Below are 15,480 nucleotides of genomic sequence, written 5' to 3'. Positions count from 1 at the left end.
TTGTGTTGTCTCTTTTTATGTTTAAGTTTTTCCTTGTAGCTGGCCGACTTTAATTTGAACGTGCTACATTTTTGAAAAAATCCTGTCTCATTTTTTGGGGGGGAAAAATGACTTAATCTATTATTTTAGGAAGCTGACCAAATAATAGTTGGGGTCAGTTTTAGGGAGAAAATATATAAGACATAAATATCGGTTGTGAGCCATAACAGTAAAATAAATATCAAATATTAGGCCGAATCTTTACATCGGTGCATCCCTACCTGTAAAGTGACATGATGCGGAAAAGTTTGGGAGTTGTAAATACTTTTCGAAGTCGCCGTAATTAGTGGAATCGGGAAAATGCGTGGGGGGTCATTAGCTGCTGCTTGCTTTTGTTTCAGACATTTCATCCCCGTCCAGTCCTGCTCACAAATATTTCACGAGCCGAAAAATATTATCCTCAACTCAGTTTTTACAGTCCCAGAGGGTTCGTTTCTGATGACTTAATGCAGAGAAGCTGAGACTCGTAAGGTTTATCCGTTTTAAAAAAAAATAATTTATATTTATTATATTTTTTTATTGATCCTTTGAGCTGATTTTCTGTTTTCCTTCCATCAGGGCCCAGAGCTGCTGCGCACGGCCAGCACAAACACCGAGGCGAGGGCCGATAGAATTGATTTCAGGAAAACTCTTAGTCCTTTCAGAGTCAGTTTGGCACAGAAATGTGTCCTGGGAAGCCATGAAAACGTGTTTGTTCATGTAAATGTGCAACTTTTATCCAACTCTGCCGCTCCGTCGTTTCTATATGTTCAAATACATTTAAAAATACGCGGTTACAACAAAAAAGACTGAAGTTTGACTGTATTGGGTCAACATACAACCATTTATTTATTTATTTTTTGCAAAAATAATGAACTGAATCTGATTTATTACCTTCTGTCAGATCCAACTGACAGACGAAACCAAAGCAGCGCTCCGGAGGAGACTAAATGAATCCGGATTAATCAGATTTAGCTCTATAAAATCTAATCTAATGTTGGCGTATTTCTGCTTCACTCTTTATCAATCTGTCTGTTTCCATCTGTTATCCACAAATTCCTGTTTTTCATCCAATTTATGCTTTTCTTTCAGCGCCAGGAAGAAAAAACACAAACCCTGTTTTCATTTGTTCTGGATCAACCGTCTGAAGCTGAAATTTGTTTCGCTGCTGATTGTTTAATGGAGACGCATCACGAAGTTAAATCCTAATATTGAGGCTTCTTATGCAACCTCTAAATGATCGGAGAAGAAAATTAAATGATATTCGAAAAATTCTGAGTCATTCCTGGAGCCAAATTGCTGAGATGTACGTAGCTGCACTTCCAACTTCACAAGAGTTTTGCTAGACTTGAACTAAAATTTGCATTTGGAGACATTTTAACCTGCCTTCCGAGCCACTTCTAAAGCGATATCACAAATATTGAATTTCTACATTTCAAAAATACAAGAGAAATTTTTTTTGAATGTTGTTTAAGCCTCACACGTTTCCTCTCCACTTTCTCAAATATAACTAAAAATAAAATGAAGGCCGTTTTCACTGTTTGCACCATTACGCTTAATGGTAACCTTTAAAGAACTTTTCCAGCCTGTATTTGTTGTTGCTCCTCTACAGGTCTGAGCTACGGTGTAGGTCAGGATGACACACATCTTGAAACATTTACCTCCCATACTTCCACAGCAGCTGCACGTCTCTGCAGACCCTAAGGAAACGTGTGAAAGGTAAAAAAAAAAATAAAAGTTTTAAACAATAAATCCGAAGTGACGAAACTTCCTTTTAGCTTTGATGAGGGTAGTTACTCTCGCTTGGCTGAGTGTGGATGGGGTTTTAGTTCAGCTGTGGGTCATTCGAAGGGTTTCCCCAAGCTAGAGATTTAACCTATATTGTTTGTTTTTGCTAGGTAAAAACAAACAAAGAGCACAATTTCACCTTAAATATGAGATAATCTGCACAAATCAACTGCAGTTGCCACAAACCCCCGAAGCCGCCACTGAGTGAAGACAGTCAATTCCAGGAGAACGTATGGGACAGCATTTCTGCAGAAAGAGAAAAGGGCAACACCAAAGAAGCTGCACAGAAAAAAAGATGTCAGTAAAGGAACGTCATACCTACAGATCAAACTAGATTTTTATTTCTGTCAGGGTAGCATTTCTGAACATCAGTCAGTTTTTGACCAATTCTATAGGATGAGTGCTGAAGATAAAAATATTTTAGCCTTTTAATGAGTGATTCATCAGAGGAAACTAGCTAGAATCCACAACTAAATCTGACTTTGTAGACATGACTTTTTTTTGACTGTCTGATAAACTTAAATAACTTATACATGGTGGAGCTGAAAATACCTTCCCTGCTTGTTAGAGAGGAATTTCTACATGAATTACTCAGCAGGTGATTGGCCTACTTGAAGCTTTTTATTATCAGGCTTGTGCGTGTATTGGCCCCAAAGGGTTTGAACAATGTCTGCTGTTGACCTGCGGAAGCCTGGACTTCAAAACCAACAAAAGCATCAATAAAATGACACAAAGAGGCCATTAGTCACTGAGAAAGGCTGGCGGTCTGATTTTAAAAACAAAGCCTTCGTGTAACTGGTGCAAAAATATCAATAGGGACTTAGCAGTCCAACGCCTTCCTGTTTCATCCACACACAGATTATTCATAGTGTTATATTACAAACACACACTCTGGAGTGTTTTATTGAGATTTTTGTGATGTAGTTTATTTTTCTCGTAGGACTTTTCTGTCTGGCAGACGTTTGAGTCACACGCAGACGTCTTCATTACGTGCTGAGAGGCTACTGCTAACTAGCAGCTAGTAAGCCCTCGCTAGCTAGCTTGCTAGCTAGTGTTTTTGCACCTGTCATTGGTAGCTAAGTAATTTCTGTTGTGATATAGGTAAGTTATAATACTCTTAAAAAGTCTTTAAATTTGAGTTGGTCAAACCACCAGAAACACTAGAAGTGGAAGTAAACTTGAGCTGGGTTTTAATTTTTTATGGAGTTACAGCTGCAAGTATGTTTGGGGCACAGTTTAGATTTAGATTTTATTATTTTTATTCAATCAAAAAGCTCATTTCTGATAGGAAATGAGACGGGCACCTATGAAAAAATGAGTTACGGGGGAGATATGCTTTCATTCACATTTTTATTAAGACATGGCATGTTGAAGTACAATAAATCCCCAATCTTTAGCTCTCTCCACACATTCTCAATCAAATTCAACTTCAAAATGTGAATATTGCTAGTCAGATTAGATTAAATATTTTGGTAAACTTTTTAAAAAAAAAAGAATATACATATATATACTGTATATATACAGACCAAAAGCTTGGACACACCTTTCTAATTCAATGAGTTTTCTTTATTTTCATGACTATTTATAAGGCAAGAAATCCCACTTATTAACCTGACAGGGCAGGTTGACCTATGAAGTGAAAACCATTTCAGGTGACGACCTCTTGAAGCTCATCAAGAAAATGCAGAGTGTGTGCAAAGCAGTAATCACAGCAAAAGGTTGCTACTTTGAAGAAACTAGAATATAAGGGGTATTTTCTGTTGTTTTACACTTTTTTGTTTAGTGCATATTTCCACATGTGTTATTCATAGTTTTGATGCCTTCAGTGTGAATCTACAATGTCAATAGTCATGAAAATAAAGGAAACTCATTGAATTAAAAGGTGTGTCCAAACTTTTGGTCTGTACTGTATGTATATAAAATGTCTCATCCTGTCAAAATTGTAGAAAACCTGCTTTAAAATAATCAAGGGAAGAAAATGCATATGAAAACACCAACCCATAAATTGATATCTGCTGAGCTGTGATGCTTGTTAAAGAATGAGAGTTGTGCTGACCGTCCTCACCGCGGACCACATGGTGACCCCCGCAGTTAATTATGGTCACTTCTGACTCACGGTCTCCCGCAGCGAGTCAGAGCATGTGTCTGGCCACATAATCCCTGTGAGAAGGAATTCCTGCTCGCCGAAGATGGAGAGGAGGAGCGCGGTGATGGATGTGGGTGTTTTGCATATGGATTCATTTATTTGTTGCACATGTTTGTGTGTGTGTGTGCTGCCGAATTGAATGTTTACTGCAACGCTTCTTTTCTTTTTTAGTGAGGGTTGAGTGTGTGTACGTCTCAGGAATGCGAGCACATTGTATCCAGCTTGTAATCACTCGGCGTAGGCTTGATCTTACGTCCTGCTCGCTTCCTGAGATTTCACATGGGGCTCGGGTTACAGACCTGCCTGCGGGTTCTGCGTTCTCACACCTTGAACGCACTGTCTCTCTCTCCCTTTTCACCGACACGCACAAAGTATTTGGTCTTTCTCTCCATTTTAGAACTGTTGATTTTCTGTTTCTTTCTCGTGTTGTAATTGTGTTACTTTCTTATTAAATTTGCTTCTCTCATATCAGAATCCTCCTGTTCCCAGGCCTACTATTGTATTGATGTGCATTACAAAGCAGCAAAAATATTTGGATGTGGCAAGGAGCCAGTTTTAAGGTGTCATCCTACACCTTGAAGTGTCAGAGCCGTTCTTTTCTAACATACCTGTCTCTCTCTCTCTGCCCTTCTCTCTATTTCTCTCTCTCTCTCTGTGCGTGTGTGTACGTGCACGTTTGTTTGTAATATCTTATGGGGACCATTTTCCTGACACATGCTATGTTGTGGGGACCCACTGCTCCTTGTGGGGACCGAAGCCTGGTCCCCACAAGGGCCCCACAAGGGGAAACGCTGTTTTTGGGTCAGGGTCATGTTTAGGACTAAGATGTGAATTCAGTTTTGGCTACGGTTAAGGTTAGGGATAGGTATGTAATGGTTAGGGTTAGGATAAGGGTAAGGTTTAGGCTGTAGAAATGAATGGAAGTCAATGGAAAGTTCTCACAAAGATAGCCATGCAAACGTGTGTGTGTGTGTGTGTGTCCTGAGGGCTGCGCAGGGTGAGCGAATGTTCAGGGGTAAACCCTGCCTGCGCTCTGTGTAGGTGTGCAATCCAATCTGCTCTGCACTGTTTCATCTGGGCTGACTCGGGCTCACCTGAACTTATGAGGCGCAGGTTCCCACAGCTTCATTCCTCGCTGCCGCCGCTCATGTAACAGAGTAATCACACTGACCTTTCTCCTGCCAAAAATAACAAATAACCCGAGGCCAGTCAGAGGAGGGGAACCGTTTTTTTTTCCCGTTCTACCGTCTTCTTCGGGATTAGCATTGGGCTCTACGTTCATCGTGTCGTTTTGCATCTTTTATCTTGGGCTGAGAAATAATTAAAAAACCGAGAGGTTTGTTTTTATGCCCAACATATCCGTTATTCATTTTAAGCTTTACCATGGTCTTACAAATGAGGCATTTCTGAAAATGTTTTGGTCCAGTCATAGTGTAGAAACATTGAGTGGTGGATGTTCAACAGTATGAGTGAACATCTCTCATTCAGCTCTTGCATCAGTTTTTACCCTGAAAACCCAAAGTGACGTCAGAAACAAACAATCAGAGCCAGCAGGAGAGTATTAAGGTGCATTAACAACCGGCCTTTTTATTCCGCTTCAATAGAACTCTGGTTCGTTTGTCTAGAAAGACCGGTTCATTTGGAGAGGTGTGAATACCTCTTAAAAGAAAGTGAACTCTGGTCTGGTCACAAATGTAGACCTCCATTAGTCTGAAGTGAATGCTGGTGCAGTTTGAATTCATATGTTAATGCCAAGCAGCCAGGTGGCCACTTCAAAAGCAGGAAACAGACCATAGCGCAGGGCATTCTGGGTAAATACAACCAATACAAAGTTTGAGTCTAGCGCTAGCAGGAGAAATGGCTTGTAGTCTTTTACCAAAGACAAAAGAGGAATCTTACAACTGCTAAAACCTAGAAGCTGGAGTATTAAGGATACTCTGAAAGGCGTATCAAAGGCCTGATTGTGTGACAGAGTGCAGTATGAAAGCAAACCACACCAGCTGAAAATTTTACAAATGTAACTTTGCTCCCCAATGGAACCGATTCTACCCGACTATGATGTTTGATAACACTGTGAGTGCTGTCAATCAGGCTGATGTACAAGCTCCTCGCTAGTTCCTGTTGTGGGGAACTAGCGAACTACAGCTAATTCCCCACAATGGAGCCTGGCTTGAATGCTAAGGCTAGTTAGCATGGCTATTGGTAACGGCAGATAAACAGTTTTCCTGGAACAGCAAATTGCTCCTTTGGCATTAGCACATTTAGCAGCTCGTACACGAGCATGACGATTATAGAAACAGAAAAAATAGAATAACTTTAGCTGAAACAGTTGCATAGTTGGTTGCTTTGCTGCTATCAGACAGGAAATTGCTATTATAACCATACCTCCGGCAACACAGCCAAGAATAAGGTGTAGCCATTTTTTTGTTTTTTTGGTTGTTGTCTTTTCTTGGATTTCCTGAATACACTTAAAATTAATTCTGATCTACCCTCAGGATCACGTTTAGTCGTTTTCAGGAGCTGATATTTCTTTTTTTGTGGTTAGTCCTAACCCTAAAGCTAGTTTTCCTCCTGGGCTTTAGTTGTCACACCTCTGTGGTCTTTGTTGGTTGTTTTAAATCAAGATTCTTCAGCTACGTTTATTTTGGTTCCTCATCAGCTGGTAACCGATGGAAAAATAATGCACTGATTGCAGGAGTAAGCCAGGTCTCCTTCGAGTCAACAAACAAACACGCCCCAGCTGAAGCCACAAGTAAAGCTTCGTTTGACTCAGGATGAAGCTCTGAGATGTTTCAGCTTCCAAGTGTGCGCTCCCAGAAACGCTTTTTGTGTTGGTTTTTCTTGTTGTGGGTAATAATAATGCATTGGACTTGCATTTTTGTACCACTTCTACACTGAAACATCTTTTTCTTGTCATGTGGTATCGAACTAATGGTAAAATATTTTCTTTTCTTTCCTTTCTTGTACTTTTCAGAGGATTTTGGCTTCTGGGAGGAGACGGTTTTACAGGCCGACTCTTCGCTCGCGAGCTTTGCGGCCTGTTTCAGAGCTTAGATCTATCCCTGAATCGGGGTGGTGCATAAAGGCTTTATTTGTAACAGATTCAGTCACGCCTGTCTATGATTTGTTGAACAATGCCACTGTGACTAATCCAGCAGACTACTGTGAATTATTTGGGGCTCTGCCGGACACACAAATTGAAGGCATATGCCGCGTTCCCATTGTAATTTGTTTCTCCGAGAACACTGACGAGAATTTTAATCCGACCTGATCTCTCTGCCAGGCTAAGCTGTAGCAGTCGATTTAACGATTTAAAAAAAAAAAATACTTTGAGTCATTTTTCCTATATACTGTATATAAGTTGGGCAGGATTTCTATCGAAGCTATCTGCATCAAGCTTATTTTTGTTCCCCAAGCCGTGTTTTTCAAAGACTTGACTTGTTCTCCACACGCTGAACCTGTTCCAAGATATTGTGCAATTTCTCCTGTCCAAACCCTGCTGGAGCAGTTGGATTAACACACAACCCAGAAGCAACTTGTCACTAATTTATACCGCCCATTCTGCAGACTGTGTGTATATTTTTGCGTAGCGATGGCCTGAAATACACTGTGATAATTCTCTAACAAATTCACTCGTTTACCTTTCATCAGACATTTGTTTTTCCGGGTGTCATTCATCATATGATATAGTTAAGCTTGTGATTACGGTCAGTAGAGAAGAAGTTGAAGAATGGAGTCGAATTATAGCATCAAACGTTGGGAACTATGGGACAGAGTTTCGTTTAACTGTACGTTTTTGGACAGAGGCAAAAGTTAATGTTGAAGTTCTTTTATCTGCAAAAAAAAAAAAATCACTCTCCCTATTCCACCATGTAATGATAAAGATATTGCTGTATTTTACATTTTAAATTTAAAATATATCTTCTCAGTCACAGGACTGAGAAGGAGCTGACCACCATCTTCTAGAAGCAAAGGTTCATGTTGGGATGTGACCAGCTCTAAAACAAACTGCTGTTGTGGTTTCTAACTTGTCTTAAATGCTTCATCCTGACTGGAGGTTTATTCTGTCTTAACCATGTTGAGGAAACAAAAAATCAGAAATGCTAGCTAAGTCCAAAACCTTTAGCTTGGACCTGCTGCTCGCAGCTGAAACCTTTTGATCAGCATAGCTATGTCGTGATCCACGGCTCTTTGTTTTCCTTTGGTGTTCTGTTTGTTATTGTGACTAACGTCTTGCCATATCAGGTTTAATCCTTGTATTGAGTTTGCTTTTTATTTATTTCTGTTCTGTGAAGTTTTCATCGTACTCTTAGGCTGGTCTTAGCCTTTTCCCGTTGGTTTGTAGATCCTTTTGTGGTTGGTTCAGTTCTCTGTGTATTTATTGATCTCCTTTGATCAGTTTCTCTGCTCGGTGCTTTCGGCGCTTTTTCATCTCAGGATTCTGGCCAAGTCTAAATCTCCAACTGATTGAAAACCAAGCTCTCAGGATCGTGAGGTTGAACGTAAATTGGATGCAAAGCCTATCAGGTGACGTGTATTTGTGTAAATAGGGAGGGTGTGGCCTAAATTCTATATCGACGCTCTTATGGGTCTGTGATCTTCCTCAGTCCAGCTAATTAAAACTCCTTTAGAGATGCCAAGAGTGCATAACTTTTTGAAAAAAAGAAAACTTATCATTTGAGATAAACATCTACTGTAGGAAATATGTTGACATTTTTAATGACGCATCAATTCATTTCTATTTGTAGGTTATAAAACAAAGAAAAAAAACGACATTTTGACAAGAAGACATCATTTTTTTTCTACAGGATGTTAGTCGTAAAAAACTATGTGGGGGAAAAGGGTGCATAGTTTCCAACCTACTGACAAAAACAATACGTGTTAAAGGAATCAAACACGATGCTACCAGGAACCAGCTCTCCTCCAGTGCGCTCATATTCCAGAACCACCTGAGGGCCCAGACGTAAAGGCTGTTCAGAACTCAGAAACATGGCCAAGGCAAGGAGGGCTGAAACCCGACCGCCGCTGAACAAGACGCACGAGTTTAAACTTGAAGAATGGGCCGAGAAATATTTAAAGACGGATTGTGTTTTAAAAAACAAGCACAAAAACGTTTTATTGGAATGATGGGGTAAGATTGTCACCTGTTGGACCAGATGGATGGACCCGAGGCTAGATTGGAAACGGAGACAAATTTCTACTTCGACAGAGGCGAGGTGGAGGTGGGGTAGTGGTGTGGGCCAGGATTTCATTCAAGGCAAGGAAACAATGTCACAAGTAATGTTCATAAGTAACAAGATTTGACAAACTGGAGTATTAAGATTTAGAATTGTATAATTAGTAAATGTTGTGGTCGCTTTAAGGGAAGAAAATTGTGGAGAAAGTCATATCAACAATAGAGTTGCAAGCAATGTTGTTGAGATCAGAGCTATGATTTACTTAAATGAGCTTGTTCCTTCATACTTGGGAGTAGGATTTAATAAATTAACCCATACTCTCAGCCAGCACCAGCGTTATCCTGACGCATACCAAACCTGCAGTTATAGCCTTTCCTTTAATGTGCTAATTCCCCTTTATTCTCAACAGTTTGTCTTTATTTTTTAAATCAAATTTCAAGTGTAATAGAAATGAAGAAAAAAACCCACAGTTTTCCCCCCTAAATGTCCCTAATACTCCAGCCTCTAAATCCAACATGGCCGCTTTATGCTAAACTTTTCCCATGATCGTATTAATAGACTTACTTCCTTTTTAAAATCCCTTAAACATGTGATATTGTTTTATATGGGTTTTTTGCTCTTATGTTGGAAGGAATTAAATGCAGACAAATTCAGTTGATATTTTATCGCTAATAATTAGCCTAGCCTGTTAGCATAGCAAGGTGTAACTCCTGCCAGCTTTTCCACTTGTAACCAGGCCAGGACAAAGTTTGTCTCAGATACTGACTGGAGAATCTTAACATATTTTTAATCTCGAGAATAAAAGAGTGTGAGACAAAAATGTATGTTATAAACTTTTAACGTTAAAGAGGAAACCTATATTTGCTGGAGTTAGCTTGGTTTGTTTCCGTCCTTTATACCCTCTGACTGTGCTACTGTTTGTCACTCTTTCACATTAAGGCTCATTTATCCGAAGGTGTTCAATATGAACTGATTTATTAGCGTTGCTCCAGTTGTTTTAGTCACTTCCTTCCTTCCTCTTCTGTTTCATTCTCACAGACCTGCTGATTTGCATATGCTGTGTTTGTTGTCGTCCCCCCATTTCCTTCCTCAACAATATGCTGCCTGATCATCAGTGTGGACCACCTCAGTGGGTCTCCATGGCTTTTTTTCTCATGGATCTGACCATCTCCAACATGAACCCTGCGTAAGTGTGAGAAAGCAATCACACGGAGCCACATTGCTTTATCCTGAGCTCATTCCTCGCTGGCTGTTCCCCTCAGCTTCCTGAGACAAGCTTGTTGTGTGCCAAGGAAGGGTGCGTTAAAGACCTTATCAAAGGCTCGGCGATGTTTGTCGCGCTGCCGCAGGAATAACCGCATTGTTTAGTTGCCCTGCAAGGTATTCTGATAGCGCCACTCCCACTGGTTCTGAAATTCCCTTTCCCAATGGCCGGTAGTGGAGGCAGCGGGGTTGAAACAGAAGAACAGAACACACACTTTTCTTCTTCGAAGAAAAGTGTGTGTGTGTGTGTGTGTGTGTCAGGTTGAGCACTTGTCTGGCCCCACGTAGTCTCTTCAGGAAGTGTTGGCTTTTCTGTGTGTATGCGTGTATGATTTCCAGCTTCATAAAACTCATTTCCTGGCTGCCTCTAAGGAAAACATCAAGCATGATGGGCAATAATCAGGGAGACACACAGAGAGCAGAGGGTGGGCTGCTGCTCTTTGGTGGATTTGTTGATGTGTGAGAGACGGGTGAAGGCTACGTTGGTGTTAGATAAAGGGACTTATATACCATTTGTATGACTGTTGGTGTGTGTGTGTGTGTGTGTGTCAGGAAGGGTGGTGTTACATGTATGTGGATAGAGGTTGAGGGGCAGGTTAAAAAAAACTCATAGGTCATTTGTTAAATCTATTAAACACAGTAGGGTCAGAGAAAGGCAGATAAGTGCTAAAAACAGCTGTTTCTTTCTGTTTATATGCAGCCGGCATAGGCCAAGAGTTATAAGAAGAGAAAATAAAATAAAACCCCTAACAGGTCCACGGTCTGTGCTGATGTTACGATGGAAAAGATTAGTAGTCAAACAGTGGCGAGGTCATGAGCGTACGCCCGAGAGCTCTCAACCTCTCAACCTCTCGAGCGTGCGCCCGGGTGAATGTGAAGTTAATTATTTTCACTTTATTTGTAGAATACTGTGTCTCTAATGTCTGTAATGATTTTGACCATGCAGAAAACCTTTTTTTTTCTTGTAGTCATTGAGTTTTGGTCAGTTAGGAGAAACCAGGGTCTGGCTGTAACACGGGGGGAGTTGCAGCATCTACAATTCCAGTTCACCTTTGGTGGGTTGGTGTTTGTGTGGGAGGCTTGGCCAGGTGGTTTGCTCCCCTTGGGTGGCCTATGGCTCCTGGGGATGTGTGGGGGCCGTTAGTGGGCCTAGGAGGTGCACAGGGCTTTGGTGAAACTCCATCCTTCTTAACCTCCCATGGGTTCACCAGGTGGAGAAAATGCGTCCCCTTGTCCTAGTCCTTCTAGGCTCTGGCTGGTGTTTTGGGGGTTTCCTCGGCTTGGGTGCTGCTGGTTCTTTGCTTTGCTGACAACCTACTTCTGTTTGGGGCCGTCACTTGTATGTGTCTGCCTTGGGCCTTTTTGCTGCTCTTGATTGCTGTGGGTTTTTATTTTTTTGCAGGAAAATCTCTTGAGACTCATTGTCTCATTTACAAGAGAGACCTGTTGAGACCCTGGTTTCAGGGTGTAATGGTTTCGCCCCTCTAACAGCTGTGCACCTCCAGCTAACGAACTTGCTCATATGCACCTACTCAACACAGACACAGTTATTCCTACACACACACACGATCCAAAAGGCTGAAGGTCATACAAGCACAGCATATTATTACATTGATGTGGCCTGCCTACTTTGATGCTTCACACAGTCTTAGTTTAATAAAGTCGATTATGCAATTAGGATACCATCACCTTCGGATATCCTTGTTGTAGAGCAAATCTGCAGTGGCATGTCTTCCCAGCATGCACTAACATGAAATGCTGAAGGTGGGACGTTATTAATCCTCCCTCAGTCTCAGTGCGAAGCTCAGGAGGATCGCGGAAAATGTCACGGTCAGAAAACGCTCACAAGTAGTTTTCTAGGCAAGTGGCATGGATTGTTCACAATAACAACAAAAAGTTTCACGGGGCGTGCTGTGGTGGCGCATGGGGTTAGCACGCTCCACGTTTGGAGCCCTTAGTCCTCGACGCAGATGTCGCGGGTTCGACTCCCGGTCCCGGCGACCTTTGCCGCATGTCCTCGCCCTCTTTCCTGTCTGCCTACTGTTGCAAAAAATGCGAGCCACTAGTGCTGCAAAAACTCTTTGGAGAAAAAAAAGACATAAAAAGTTTCACATAATTTTTAAATGCATCTTGTTTCCACTGATGTACAGTACAGACCAAAAGTTTGGACACACAGTTGTGTCCAAACTTTTGGTCTGTACTGTATATTGTGCTCAACAGACAAATTAAAACTGCTTTGTAAGCACTGAGAAAACACCATGCTAACGGTTAGCTGCTAACAACATTAAAGTTGGTATTTGTGTACCAATTGGGGCAAAAGGGTTATTTCACTCATTGCAATAGATTATCTCTAATTTAAAACACAAAATAAATTCTCAATCTCAAATCAGCTGTTACTCAGATTATTCTTGGGTTTTGAAGGCCAGAAAAAGAACCAACTAAAGTATTATAAAATTAATTAGATAACATCTGCTCGGATCTGGAACCCAAAGTCATGACAGCATTTGGGCTAAATCTTTGTTAGTGGAAGCATCAGAAGGCCGAGCCCTTACACATGCTTTTGTTTTTTGAGCCTTTGCCAAGATATTTCAGCCACACGGCCAGAAGAACACGCCTGGAGATGCATTAACTTTGTCAGAACCACTGAACATGTGTTTTGCAGAGCAGGTCCAGAGGAGCCCAGGTGCCGGTTGAATCTATCCACAACACAACCGGATCAAACCCTTGCTGGAGATTACATTTGACAATAAGATAATTTGCCTGTTTCTCAACCACTTTTTTTTTTGAAGACAAACATTTTTTGGAGACCATTTAAGCTTGAACTGCTCAGAAAAATCTCTTTCGTTTTCTAGTGATTTAGAGATAATTCTGGTCTTCATACCCAGTGCCAAATAGGAACTCCTGTAACAAAGATAAAGAACACTTAAGACTTGATACCACTTGATAACATATCTTGGGAACTCATTTTAGGGGAAAATGGGTTTACAGTAAAAAAAAAAAAATCTGTCAGATGCATTTAGTTTTGCCTTTATACTTTTGGCTAAGTGGAAAAAATGAAAAAGCTGTAAGTAATGCTGAACATCAAAGTGATGTTCTTCAGATAAATCCTGAAGAGCAGGCTGTTGCACTAAAATCTTAATAGATTTCATGTTTTGCAAAGATTTTTTAAAATATAAAAAACACACTTACTATCAGTGTATCAGTGTAAGGGATGAGGAGAAATAAATCCTGTAGTATACAAGTTTCTTAAAATCTTAATTTGCCATAATTCTAGATTAGTTTGTCCAAGAGCGTCATCTTTCTTTCTACATTGTCAAGTCTTTCTCTAGCTGGGTTAATGTTGGTTTTGTGTCTCCTTTGGCAGTGTGTTATCTTATTATCTGGGCGTGAATGTAGGCAGGAACGTTAGCGAAGGTTGAAGGAGTAGTGAAGTATCCGTGGTTGATGCTCCGATGAAGTCCCTTTGTGCCGTTGGCCAGCCGGTTTCACTGAAATATCTTGGCGTATTTTCTGATTGTTCAATTGATGCTGTGCGTGCCCAAATGATAGGAAGGTTTGGACCTCAAAGCCAAACCACGACAACATCTACTGGAAGTTAAGTATACCTTTGCTAAAGTTTCTCATCTATGCACTACAGATGCAGTAAATTCACTTAGGATCAGAATTTTAAAGACATCACAAATTACATGTCACTAGGCAGTACAATTATCGTTTAGAAACGCACAACAGGTGCGCCTCAGTTCTGGATTGACCTCTCAACCCAACAAATAAATGGGAAACATACGTCCTGTTAGGAAACATTGTGGGAATAGCTGCAGGTATCAACCTCTCTGTCTTTGGGCGTGACTGTACCAGCTGCTTCATGACTGTTTTAAAGCAACAATTTCTCAACTGAATATGTTTCGGAGGAGCTATTCATCAGTCAAAGGAGATATTCCATCTCGGTTAAGATCTCCGTCTCACTGTCAGCATAAACCTCTAAAAAGACGGGGAGCCAGGATTGAGAAGTTAACATTGCCCTTCACATTACAAACATGTCTGAATTGTTGTCTCTTCATCCATGTATGATTAGAAACAGCCAGAAAATGTACAATGTATCAACACTGACAAAAAGAAATTCAAAAACATTACTTCATGTGTATCTAGCTAAATATCTAGCTAGCTAGCTAATTTTTGCGTATCTATTGATTTACTCAGGTTTAATTAACAAATAAATGGAAGAAAAACACGATTTTAACCCTTAAAACTATTAACGTCTTTGCTGTTAATGGCCAGTAGGTGGCGACAGTGTCAAAATTAACAGTATACGAAAGATCAAGAATGGCTAAAGCAGTGACAGACTTTAGCCTTTCCTGTTGTCATTAACTTTGACTTACAGTGCTTTGCAACTGCAGAGCTCCACTTAAATGGTTCAGACCAAGACTCAATGCTCACAGATGATCCTTCATTCAATCTGACTGAGCCTGAGCTGTTGTGCAAAGAAGGGGCAAAAATGTGTCGCTCTTGATTGGCAAAGCAGGTTTTGACTTGACTAAAGACTAATATCATTGACTCAGGGATACTGGGTGCAAACGTACACTACAGTACACTTTTCGTATTTTTATTTTTGAAAAAATTCTAAACCGCAAATTTTCTTCTACATCCAATTCATACTAGTTCAAATAATAGTTTTATTTGTGAAATAAAACTATTAAAAACCTTTATTCGTAAAATGTAGGGAGGTCAACATGAAATCTTTGCTTGTCTTTTTACTTCACAGCTTTAAGTGTTTAAACTTACTGCACTTAAAACCATTAAAGTTAAACTAGCAGAAATGATTGATCACGTGGATCAGCTCAGCCCCCGTGGAACGTCCAAAATTACTTTTCTGTTAAATGACCTAAACTCTTCCATTTTTTATTAAGAGTCACGGAGTTGAGAGAGGATTGGATCAGACATGATCATCTGTTTCTTTAACTAATTACTCAATAACGTGATCCAGGGGTCTGGATACGTTTATGACCTCTTGATAATTTAGCCAAATGCTACAAACATCACCTTTCTTTGTGTGACGCTTAGTGGATCATTTGCAACAGCGACCCATTACAG

This window comes from Xiphophorus couchianus, chromosome 14, assembly GCF_001444195.1.
Source record: "Xiphophorus couchianus chromosome 14, X_couchianus-1.0, whole genome shotgun sequence".
NCBI classification, from domain to species: Eukaryota; Metazoa; Chordata; class Actinopteri; order Cyprinodontiformes; family Poeciliidae; genus Xiphophorus; species Xiphophorus couchianus.
Note: the sequence above shows the minus strand (reverse complement) of the source record.